This window comes from Etheostoma spectabile, chromosome 1, assembly GCF_008692095.1.
Source record: "Etheostoma spectabile isolate EspeVRDwgs_2016 chromosome 1, UIUC_Espe_1.0, whole genome shotgun sequence".
NCBI classification, from domain to species: domain Eukaryota; kingdom Metazoa; phylum Chordata; class Actinopteri; order Perciformes; family Percidae; genus Etheostoma; species Etheostoma spectabile.
The window spans coordinates 10,518,287-10,531,512 of NC_045733.1; the positions used below are offsets into that span (position 1 = coordinate 10,518,287).

Here is a 13,226-nt window from a genome sequence, read left to right on the forward strand (position 1 = left end):
GACACACTGGGCATTACTGAGACACAACACCAAGCTAGATACCAACAATCCGACCGAGGGAAAGGGCTAGCAGCTAAATACGATGGCAGCTCTTATGACAAACTCCACAAGCTAGCACTCCGACCACAGGCTGTAGAAATAAACCAAGACTCCGACGATATCACAGACCCATAATAATGCGTTTACTAGCCGCTAGCTAAACCACAGATACCACCGTCCCTCTCTAATCACCCTGAAGCTAGCTGATGTTAGCCGTCTCAGGGCACATTGTTGATGCAGAAACAGCTGCTAGTTCCATTGTAAAAATCTGCCAACTCCGCAAAACTCGTGACTCCTCCGCGCATCTTTGGTCAAACTGGGGTAACTCCTACGTGCAGCTAACAAGCGATCCCATTAGAGTAATGCGTCCAATTACATTTTCCATTTATCTGCCTCTATTTTCGTAAACGAACAGGACCTTAACCATGTTTTTTCTATTTTCTCTAAATGGACACGATATATAAGCAGTCTATTTCCTAAAATGCATAATGTTCTTGGAGACAATAAAGGAGAGTACATGACAGTAAACTGCACCCACACACACCGGTCACTGTCACCCCCCCCCCCCCCCCAAGCGATCCTGTACTTCAGTGGAGCCTGAAACTGATTGTCCTCCCTGTGGTGGTAGTCAGACACTACAGGCCTGTCCCTCACAGGCTCAAATGCGTAATCCGAGCCATTAAAATGACTTTTTCTTGTGTGTATATTATGTGCTGCAGCCGATGCCTATATGGCAAGCCATTTTAACATTTAAAAGCTAGACTGGATATGTGTTGCAGATATCTTTAATTCAGTTTTGCCTAGTCAAAAAGAACATTTCGGATATCCGCAAATACATTCTTCCTATCCACAATTGTAATTTCAGATATCCACAAAAACATTCTTCCTAGGACAAATTACATCACGTTTGCCATTCATTTGTACGTGGTTTATCATTCCAGATATCTACAATTCAGTTGCAGATATCCACTATGTGAATTACGGATATTCACAACTGAGTTGTAGATATCTGTAATTCCAGTTTGAGATATCTACAATGTGATACTGACTAGTCATAACTCCAGTTCAAGATATCTTTAATTCAACTCAATTCAAGATATCTATATGGTCCTTTTCAGATATCTTAAATTAGGTTTTGACTAGGCGAAATGACGTTGTAGATATCTGTAACTGGAATTATGACTAGTCAAAATGACGTTGTAGATATCTGTAACTGGAGTTAGGGATATTCGTAATTTAATAGTAGATATCTATTTTCAAGATATAGATATCTTGAAATAAATTTTAATTAGAGATATCTGAAATTTGAGATATCTTTAACTTTCATTCTGCCTAGTCAAAATGTAATTACAGATATCTTGAATTAGAGTTTTGACTAGGCAAAATGACGTTGCAGATATCTTTATGCAAATTGGGCCCGCATCCCACAGGCGGGAGCAGAGCGCATTGTTCAAATCATCAAATCACATAGCTAGCACCTGTTAGTTGTGTAATTAGCACATTAGCACATTAACATGTCGGAGCAGCCAGAGGGCGAAGGCGTGTTTAATCGTCTTTTTAATGCTGCAGCCCGTGCAAGACAGGAGCTGGCACCAAGAAATGAGGATTCAGCGTTACTTTCCGCATATGTTCAATTCTTCCGAGATTTCTTTCACAGTTTTCAATAGAACGACGTTCTCTCTCCACAAATCCCCTCTGTGAGGGCTCGTTCAATTGCATGCCATTTTCTGTTTGTTTTTTTTGTTTTTTTATTAAAGCCAACGCCATGACTCTTTCTTCTTCCGTTCTCTGAAATAAGGAAATTAACTTCTACTTAATCTACCACTTCTTTTATTATGGCGGGGAGGGGAAATCACGTATCTAAAATAGAGCAACGTCATGCCCAGTAATTTGCACTAGTCATAATGACGTTTGAGATATCTTTAACTTTCATTTTGCCTAGTCAAAACTGAATTACAGATATCTGCAATTGTCATTTAAGATGTGTGACGCGTTGATTAACGTTTTCAATGACGTCATTGTAGATATCTGTAATTCAGTTTTGCCTAGTCAAAACTGAATTACAGATATCTCTATCTGTCGTTTTGACTAGTCACAATCACGATACAGATATCTTGAATGACAATTGCAACTATCCGAAATGTAATTACGACTAGTCATAAAGACGTTATTGCTATCTACAATGTTAATTCCGGATAGTCGAACTTAGCTTTTAAATGTTAAAAGGGCTTGCCATAATGCCTACATACCTTCGCAGGTCCTACCATGCCAGTGACGTCATCGATATTATCAGCGTTCTAACACTAACAAATGCAATTTTTGTGTTGCTTAAAAAAAAGCTATATTGATTTTTTAAATAATTTTTTTTAGTGTAATTCATTTGGAATTACCATAACCAACAAGTTATCAAAAGTTAGTTTTTCAGTTCAGTTCATCTTTAAAGGATAATTCCGGTTCATTTCAACCTGGCACACTTTCCATAAATGTGGCTCTATGGGTTTGCCTTTCTTGTAGAGATCCAGGAAACGAGGACTTAAGCAATACAACGCAAACACGGACAAGCTGTGGGAGACTCCTACAGCTGTTCAAATGAACATACTTTTTATATGCATCACTTCAAACACTTGAAACCAAAAGTAATCACAGAAACAGTGGCAGTTACGGCTAAATGCATAAAGATCAACAGTAGGAATGTTATTCCTGCAAAGATGCACATACATGTTATGGGTAACTGTGGGTTACAGAGGCTCACAGTGGAACCAACGCACACATCTCACAAAGCTCAACAATGTGTTGTGCTGCCCTGCTCATCCAACAAGTTGAATGGGTGATCCAGCTGTTTGTCAAAGGACTGATTCGAAACACACAACACTGGAGCTAAAAACTGTACAAATGTGAACAGGCATAGGAACGTCTCTGAAATGGCAGCTGTGCATATTATCTATCAGTGCGTTCTGTCTCATACTGAGTTGTTCTACGCTGTTTTCAGGCTATCAGTTGACTTTTTGTAGCCACACTAAATTTCACTTTTTTTTTTATTTGCTTAGAAGATTCTACATTGAGTAAAAAAGTTTACTTTTCAAGTCTCTGCAGGTTCATTTTGCATTATTACCTCGTCATGTGTACACTGCATGCAGGTTTCTCCCAAAAGACACATTGACCCAATCCCAAAGTGTTCCTTGAGGACTAAGGACTAAAGAATCACAGACTTAATTGACCTCAGGTGCTAAGTGAGTGAGTGTGTGAGGCCCAATGGGCAAGAAATTTCAAAATGTTTCAAATTCTTGTTTTACAAGTTGGATAACAGGTCCGCTCCATGGTCGTGTGTGGTGCTGTTGTTTACCTTTTGTAATTTCTGGATTTCCCTATGGTCTCCGGTGTAAATGTCACAACGCTTTGAACTGTGGGTAATTCCCTTTGGAGAAGTCTGCATTGATGCAGACTCACAGAAAGGGCTCTGTAAGTGTGTACCCAAACCCTCACGCCCTTTGAAATTTCACATTGGGACATTTTGGTAAATTTTGCTAGAACTTTGTATTTGAGTCCGGACTTTGAGATTGGGCCAATAATCTGGTACAATGAGAAATCCCCCCGAATCCGGTGGGGGCTGTGGCTCAGTGGTAGAGCGGTTGCCTGCCAATCGGAAGGTTGGTGGTTCGATCCCCGCCCCTGCAGTCATTGTCAAAGTGTGCTTGGGCAAGACACTGAACCCCGAGTTGCCCCCGGTGCTGCGCATCGCAGTGTGAATGTGTGTGAATGTTTATCTGATGAGCAGGTGGCACCTTGTACAGCAGCCCTGGCCACAGTGTATGAATGTGTGTGAATGGTGAATGTTTCCTGTAGATGTAAAAGCGCTTTGAGCAGTTTGACTGGAAAAGCGCTATATAAATACAGCACATTTACATTTACTGTTTATCATTAGAGCCCTTCCAGTGATAAAGGAGAAATATCTAGAAAGGTCTTCTGTCAGTCCATAATGGACACCCCAAACCTCACGCCTGTTCTGAATACGTAGGCCTGGAAAATACTAAGAACCCAATATATTCATTTACTAGACTCCTAATGCTGAAAAAGGAGAATCCACGGATTTATCATTTGTACCTGTCTATGATCTACCTGACCTGCCAGCTGCATGCACACCAGGATGTTTTCACTACAGTCTGCAGGACAGCTTTCAGTGCCACATGCAAAACTCACACCCTGTCACTTTGGGGCACTGCCTCCTCAAGGCAAAGAACAAGTTTAAACCTGTTTGGATCTATAAAACCACCTGCCACCCAGAAACTATAACTATTCCCAATTTCAAAGCCCAGGAGCAGTTTTTCCATCAAATTGGATTGAAAATCATTATAAAATCATTATGATGTTTGCAGAAAGCATCCAGTTGAGAGCTGAAAGAGACAAAACCTGCAAGTATGATATTAAATGGGAGATGATTTTTACAGCCCCAAAGGTTGAATTTATAATAACCTAACTGCAGGGGGTTGATAGAGTTAATAAATCCAAGTGACTCAACACCTGTTATTTCACCTGATTTCTGAAATTCACTTCACTGGAAAAACAACACTTTGTTTCTTAAGATTTAAACTAACTATATCCTCGTTTCCACCAAGCCGTCCGCTTCAGTTACGTTTGTTACGGACTTATTTTTGCGTTTCCACGGTCAAAAGTTGTGGATGCTACCAATAGAACCATTCTGTCCTGTTCCGCCCGTTACTCCTTTGTTGAGGTACCTAGCAAATGTGAAACAGATCAAGTGTTTTTAGGTACATGTCCGCATGTGTTACCAAAGGGTCTTAAGATACTACACCGAAAGGGTTTGATTAAATCGCGGCCTAACTAACCTTCACATATTATCTCCTCCTTGCAGTCATAAGTTTAGCCTCATCGAGACCTCTAAATCACGTTTTAGATTTGTTCAGTGACTCATATAGGTCTGGTGTTGTGCCCCTTAACAGCTGCAGACAAGCCAAGTGGTCAACACAAGATTAGCAGATTAGGTATTGCTCCCTTACAGTGAATGATTAAGATAAGGACAAGAGCACAAGCATGACTGCAGAGATCCATCAAGCCAAGAACGAAGAGAGTCACTGTAATCTGGAAGAACAAAGCCAGTGTCTGTGAGCTGACTTTTCATCACCTTCCTGACATTTGCTGGTGATATCACTGCCAACAATGGTACATGGGTGATAAATTAATGCCAATATAGCTGCTTTAAATAGCCACAGATGAGCATAATGTCAGTGAAAAAGGGCCGCTGCTCAGGTGTTCTTGGAGGACCTCTGTGATGAAGACAATGGATGAAATTGTGCTACTTTTTGCCAGCCCACTGCCAGGTCCAAAGACTGCAGACAGAGAACTATACACACACACACGTACACACAAGTACACAAGTTTTGAATTACGTCTCCAACCTAATGTTAGTGAAAGTGTTTGACATATGAAAGCATCAAACATGCATTTTAGATGAATGTAAGAAGAGTACATCCAGTTGGTCCTCATCCCTGTTTGCTTTGCGCCGTTAGATTTAATTTACAGGACGCAGGGGTTTCAACCTGGAAGATACTGGGGGTAAATAAAGGTCTGGAGCATATAAACAAAGTCATTTTCATTCTATTTGTAATGTCTGGAGTCTAGTTGTTAATCCATGAACCTCACGTTTTCATAGGTGTGTGCATAATGTGTCCATTTTATTTGTTTGTGTACAAAACTGTAATACTACAGTTTTTTATTGCAGTACTGCTAAAGTCCGATTGATTCGGGGAACATCCTCCGAGCGATAACCAACAATATTTATATTGATCTTTTTTTGTGTACAATTCTCATCACACCTGTTAGTTAGCCTGTAGCTACTTCTTAACAAAACAAAACATTGTGTGCATTATTGTTTTTAACTGTTGTAAAATTAAAAAAAATAGGATTAATCAGTCAAAATTCTCAATGTCGGTTAGGCTAATTATTAACATTCCTAGTGTAAAAGTGTGTGTGTAACAAAGCCACCAGGATAACGTCGGCCTCAGGTCCTGGTGAGTCTTAGCAGTAGTATAAATCATTGGAAGACGATTGTAGTTTATTGGAGAATGCAGAGGGGCACTTTGACTTTGTCCTCTTTACCTCACTTTTAATAAATTGCTTATTTAACTTAATCTTCAAGATAAATGAATGATTGGTTAAAGGTGCCCCCTTTTTTTTTTTTTGCATTTTTTGAAACATGTTAGGTCCATATGTGTTTGTTATGTTGTGAATGTGAAAATGAAGTGCTACCTCCTCTGTCAGCTCTAGCCACTGAAAAGAAATAAGAGGAGAAATCAGGCCAATTACAACAGCTGGTCAGTCTGACGTCATGTTGCCTGAGCTCATTACTATTCATGAGCTCTCCCAGTTGTGCTGAGTAAATAATGTAGATAGCCAAGCTCTCATTGGCTAGCTGTTAGCCCATAAGAATCAAGCAGCTTAGCTCGTTGAATATTAATGATAACTGCCACAAATCGAGCTGTGTCTTCGTATCCTTAATTTCTTTAGCAAACTAGAATGTCTTGAAACAAGGTAGCCAAGGCATTTTTTCACAAAAGTCCATGGTAGAACTTCAGTCATTACCACAAAGTAATGAAATACTTGTAGCAGGGCATCTTTAAAGAAAGCTCTGAATTTTTCATCAAATCCATTTCTGTACTTTAGGCTTTTTAATATCTTAAATTATGTGATTTGGGGACCACCACTTCCTTTGGGTGAAGATACCTAATGGAATATTTTTTTTCATGTTAGTATAGCCAGATGAATGACATCTACTCCTGACCCCCAGGTGATTGAGATTCATTCAACAGAAGCACAGCTTTAGTTTTAGTCGTGAGTTCCTTCTGACCCCCAGAGACGTGTCTAGCTAAAAAGTTTTCCACACAGACAGAACAGTAATGTCTGTACCTCAGACCGGAACAGACTCTTCAAGAGGGCAAATAGGTGAGGATATTGGCTGTAAATACTATTACAGCAGAATCAAGTTGGGAAATGAGACATAACGGCTTCTCATTACTCGTTACCGTTGTCGGCACATCAACCCTGCAGCCTGCTGCAACCTCTGAGGTGGCAAATCTGTTTTTATACATCACTGGTCTTATTGGCCGAGGTAATGTAACCTCTTCAAGCTCTGTGTGTGTGTGTGTGTGTGTGTGTGTGTGTGTGTGTGTGTGTGTGTGTGTGTGTGTGTGTGTGTGTTTAATGTTTAATGTGTTTTGTCTATACTTTCTTTTTATTTGATAGAATTTCTCTACAAAAGAAATTTTGATTTTTGTACACTAAATAGAGAAGGTGCCCATATATAGACGTTTATTCCTCAACGCAGCGACCGCAGGTCGACTCCGATCTGCAGCCCTTTGCCCCCCCACCCCCACCCCTCTCTTCCGTTTCATGTCTTCATATGTCCTGTGGAATTAAAGGCTTAAAATACCCTCACCCCCCTCAAAAAAATCTTTAAATACAGGAGTGTTTCGATTGTTCGATGTTACATAACCGTGTTTGGCAAGTGCTTCCTCTGGCAACGTGGTGGTACTTAGTGCTATGAACCTGTCAGTCAATATTCATATCTTTTAGATCATTTTAATCAGCAAATTGTGTCACTGAGATTTAGAGAGGGAGGTTGGGTCGGGGGAATTTCTTCAAGATCTACTGATGAGACATGGTGTTTGTCAGTGGCCCCTGACTAGAAGCTCATCATTTCAGGACTGTCCATGTGTGCTCTGCTTTCAATTTCCCATAGGCCTACCCCTAGTTATTCAGCTTGGCTCAAAACAACTCCAGACCTGCTACAGGTGGAAAACCGTCAACTCACCCTTCAGCCGTCGTTAGCTTAAACTGCGTGATTATGACAGTTTGCACTTAAGCGCTTTCTCCCTTGAGAATATCCTCTCTGACGCTGAAGTAATTTTGTTAATACTCTCATCTAAATCTTCTTCTGATCTGTGTGTCACAAGCACTTTAAACTATCATCATCAAAGCAACAGCGAGAGGCTCGCAGGCAAATCACCTGTTGGATTTTTTTCAGAAAAAGCCCGAACGCTGTCGAAGAAACCAAGTATGTTTCTTAAATGGAATTATCAAACACATTTTTGACTCTCCCCTTTGCAAAGGATTTCAGACATTCTTTATCGTTTTTTAGTTTATGTAGTTTATTAGTATGATCCCCATTAGCTGCTACAACAACAACATACTCTACTGTTCCTGAGGTCCACATAATATATTCACAATACCTCAATGGAAAAACAACACAATACTCAACAACACTCCCAGCGAACACTGAGACAAAACAACACTATAATTCAAAACCTGCCTGGTACAACGGTTAGCTCTACATCATTTTACATAATTGAATCACCTCTTAGAGATCTAAAGTAATCACTAATCATGGTAGAGCCTGTGTGGCTTGGTGGAGAACAATAGGGCAGATGATGAACCATCATGACCCACAAACCACCCAGAGGCAACAGTGAGACACAAATGTCAGGCCCCTCAGGTAGTTTTCAAATCGCCGGATGCAGATTTTGCAGGATTAACAAATCGCTCCAGTTTGACACCCAGACAAATACACGTTGTATGTCAACCACATAAGGACTGAATTTTTCACAAATCACAAATTTTACAGCAATTACCAATCCTATCAAGTGACTCATACCACCAAATCTGTTTTTGTTAATCATCACTGATTAAAAGGTAATTTTCAGGCAGTATCATTTGAGGGGGAGGTTATGTTACAAACCTGTCCAGAAAAATGAAATAAAATAATCCTACAGGGACTGACTTTAGGAGAGTGCACATGTAGCACGGTGCCTGGCTTCCTGTTTGCTGACACTAATCCAGAGGCAGCGGGGATATTCTGCCTCTTGCTGTTTCTTGCCTCACACCCCTGCAGGGCTCTCAGATCCACACTGGCTTTCCCAGTCACACACACACACACACACCACACACACACACACCACACACACACACACACACACACACACACACACACACACACACACAAACATACACAGATGAACACACGATAGACTATAAATATTCAGGCCAGGATCGGCGGTACGTGCAGCACAATGTACGCCGGGGACATAACACACACTGTGCTCATTTCAACCCTGCCACCGAGCTTTCTGTCAGCACTTTTCTGTGGGAAAAAAAAAACGTGCACATCTGCTCTTTTGACGCTGTACATTTAGCCAGACTTGTCCATGAATACGCTCTGCGGAGCCCAAACTCAAGTGGCCCCATCACTGTTTTCCTGCTTGCACAGTACTCATTAGATGTGTTAGCTGCTGCATGACAAGCCAAGCTTCAGGTGTTGTGTGTTTGTTTATGTTTGTGTCTGAGGGTGAGAGGTGCTGTTTGGAAAGCACATGTGCAACACAGTGAGTCACATTACACCATGGCAGACTGTCACGGTGAATTAAAGGCAGGACACAAATGGAGGCAGTTGTCAGGAAGCATCGTTAATGCCGCAATGCTCTGGTCCAACATAAACGACACATGTAGATGACACAATGAGAGGTCTACTGAATACAGCAAAACAACATTTTACCTTCCTAGTTATTGTTGTTTTCAAGCCTTTCCTGAGCGAGAAGTTATCCATTGTCCAAATGTACTGTTCTGTCTTTGAGTTACATAACCAATGTACAGTTTATGTAGCATTACACAAGACATAGAAGCAGCTAAAAACTGGGGGTACCGCCAATTACTTGCCATGCCAGCAGCCAAATAATCTATACGTTTAGATGTTTTTCTTTTCTGTGACACTGATAAAAAGAGACAGCCGCTCTTATCTAATCTTTTAGCCCCACAACTTACTGACAGAACAAATGGTTTAGAGACCAAAATGTCAAAACACATTTTGACTGCTGTGATTAATAGGCTCGAAATGGAGAAAATACAAATGTAACTCAAATACAATGTTGTTTTCAGCTTATGTGTCTGTTTACTGTACCTGTATGTCAATCCCAATCAATATTGCACTGCATGTGCATTTCAGTTGAGAGTATTTAATGAATCTCTATCAAGTAAGAATAGTGTATTTTTAGCCATGCAGCATGTCTCTAGGGGACAGCAATGTCGGTCGGTCCACTTCTTTGGTCCAGACTGAAATATCTCAACAACTATTAGATGTATTTGCCATGAAATGTTGTGAAGACACAGGGTCCCAAGAGGATTAATTATAATCACTTTCATGATCTATAAATGTGTCATATAAGACTATCATCAGGCGAACATGTTCATTTGTCCAATACTTTGGTACATGACATCAAGCTCAGCTCTACTTTTGTGCTTAGTGCTGATTAGCAAATGTTAGCATGCTAACTTCTTAATCTAAGATGGCTAACATTAAACCTGCTAAACATCAGCATGTTAGCATTGTCACAATGAGCATGTTATTCTCAGTAAAGCTTCACAGAGACCTAGCACAGCTGTATACTCACTCAGTTTAATGCTATATGGCAGCAGTTCCCAAACCTTTTTTGTTCAGACATAGGGTTAAACTTGAGCATTTGAACTGGATGGACAGTGTTACTTACATACAAATTGATATTGTTACAATAATATTTCCATACATTAGAAATGGCAATGTATAGGTTGGTTTGGTCTAGTTTTGCCGTTGCATACTACCACATAGAGTTGCAGAAGCTGGACGTTTCAACGATTTAACTACATTTAGCTTTTCATACAGTATGTTAAAGGGATATTGATAAGTATTAAGCTTTGTATCCGTAGAAACCCGGTAGTATTTTTGAATGACCATGCTTCCTTCCCTCATGTCCCCCTGAGACTAGATTTCTCTGTATTTTGGGTCTGAAAAAAATCCTCTGATGATGCAAAAATTGTCATTCAGCGTCATCGAAGACCTTTCTGCCCAGAGACTATGGACGACAGACAGGTAGTTCCACATGTTTTCAACCCGACCATAGGGGGTAAGACTCGTGGAGGTGGGCTGTGTTAACACGGACACGGACTGGTGCAGGAAAGCGGTGCTTTTAAACAACAAGTGCTAACCGCTGGTGGAGTTTGTGACGGCTGTGTTTATAACCTGTGTTAACACCAAGCGCTAATGCTATCAATGCGTTAGCTGAACTTTACGGAGCCTACAATGTGTGTGTGTGTGTGTGTAGTAAATGTAGCCTGTTTTGTATGTTATTTTTATTTGTTTGATATATTTTAAATGTGTACCACCTCTTGAGCGATGTTTGGTGTAGGTTATATGGTTGAAATGACAATAAAACACATTTGAGTTGACTTGACTGCCTCACTGTCTATTATGTATATAACTGGTAGGCGTGGCTTGGGAGTGGACTCGTAGGGAAGCGAAGCAAGTGCATTCTGGGAGTTGTTGTCTTTCATCCACATGAGCCAAAAATAAATTTTCTGGCTTTTCTTGGTCTAGAAGGCACCAACTTCTAAAAACAAATCCCATTTTTACTACATAAATGACCCAATTTAATAGATGTTCATCTTTCCAGTGCTGAATTATCCTTTTAAGTAGCACATAGTGTTTACATGTTACAGCTGACTCCATGTGTGAATGTGTTTTAATCATATTACATTTTTCATCAGTTGAGCGACTCTACAATCTTTCCACGTAACTGCAGACCAGTACCTCCTCTAGAGTACTAGTGTCGCTGGTTGGGAATCACTGCTGATTTCTTAAAGGTTGGAATTTGTACTGCTTAAGGCTTTCACGATAAAATATTAATCTGTCACACTTTGTCTGTTGTTTATTTCATGTACAGATTTTAACTGTGGTTGTGGTACATTAAGCACAATTTCATAATTTCTGTGAACAAAAGCACAGAGCCATTTACCCAAAATGTCATTATCAGCTCATCCCCGTCAGTCACGTCGTACCACCTCCAAACCAGCCTCCTCTATCTCGGTCCCCCGCAGGCGTTTTGCACATGTGCACTTCAGCAGTGACTTAATGAAACGCCTACAATCACTTACCAACAACAGATATAGATGCCTGCCACTTGTGCTGCCAAGCATACAAATTACCATGTTGTTTCCCCTGATAATGGTAGCTTGGAATATATCCTAGAACTCATTTTTGCACAACTGACCCAGTGTTGTTGTGTTGTGGATATTTGATAATACAGTACATGTAAGCTTAAAGGTCCCATGGCATGAAAATTACACTTTATGAAGTGTTTTAACATCAATATGAGTTCCCCAGTGGCAAGAAATGATGATAGGTGTAAACCAAGCCCTGGCTATCCTGGTCTACCTTTGAGAAAAGCTTACAGATAGGCCAATCTTGAATCTTCCCCTTATGATGTCATAGGGGGAAGGTTACCGACACATTGAACACATTACACTATGCATGTGATGTTCTAACATTTAACATGAAAAAGACAATAGACAGGTGAAAACATGAATTCCACATGTGTTCTTTGTAATGTATCACTGTATAGTATTTCATATCACTTACCCTTTTATTGAACTAAGAAAGACAAATGTTACAGGGGAACACCCCCAATTAAGAATTCCAATATGCTATTTGTATGGCCTAGGAAAGTTCAGTGTGATGTCATCAAGATTAAAGTCTGGAGCTGCTTTATAGACAATGAGTGGGAGAGTGATTTTGTGGATCCACAAAATGTTTTTTTTTTCTTTTTTCTATACCCAAATGAGCTTTATTAATTTATTTATCTCATTTTAATGTTCTCTGTTCTGAAACAGAAAATGTACTCATAAACTCAGAGCATTCCCCCGGGTGCGCTCAGTCTCATCTTTCCCAATTCCTTTTCTACAGAGTAGATCCAGACTTACACATTTGAGTAGCACTGTAGTTTTGGGATTTGGGAGACAGTTTACAAATTTCTCAAACGTCTTACACCATAGGAGTACCATTTATAAATAATGATAATGGTTATAGACCCTTTTAAGGAAGACACAAAAAAGTTTTTAGCTTTATGACTCTATCAAGAAGATGAATTGAAGTTGTAATCCCTCATTGCAAGTGGGATATGTGTTTTTAATTTGTAAAGGGTTGAATAGGTAAAACTACCAATATCAAACCAAAAAGCGAAGCTTACAGAAAAATTGAATAAAACAACAACTCAGTTTTGAGTAGTAGAAATGTGCCCTGCCTCATGTTCTGAACCACTGTTTTAGATGAGGAGCTACTGGAAGTCTTCAAAGTTTTTTTTTTTTTGTCTTCG

At 40.0% G+C, this 13,226-nt stretch overlaps 1 protein-coding gene across 1 annotated transcript in view; it reads right to left on the reverse strand.

The window, feature by feature from the left end:
• Positions 1–13,226, reverse strand: part of kcna4 (potassium voltage-gated channel, shaker-related subfamily, member 4) — a 72,180-nt gene that overhangs the window by 12,671 nt on the left and 46,283 nt on the right. The gene's annotated exons all lie outside the window — the stretch shown is intronic.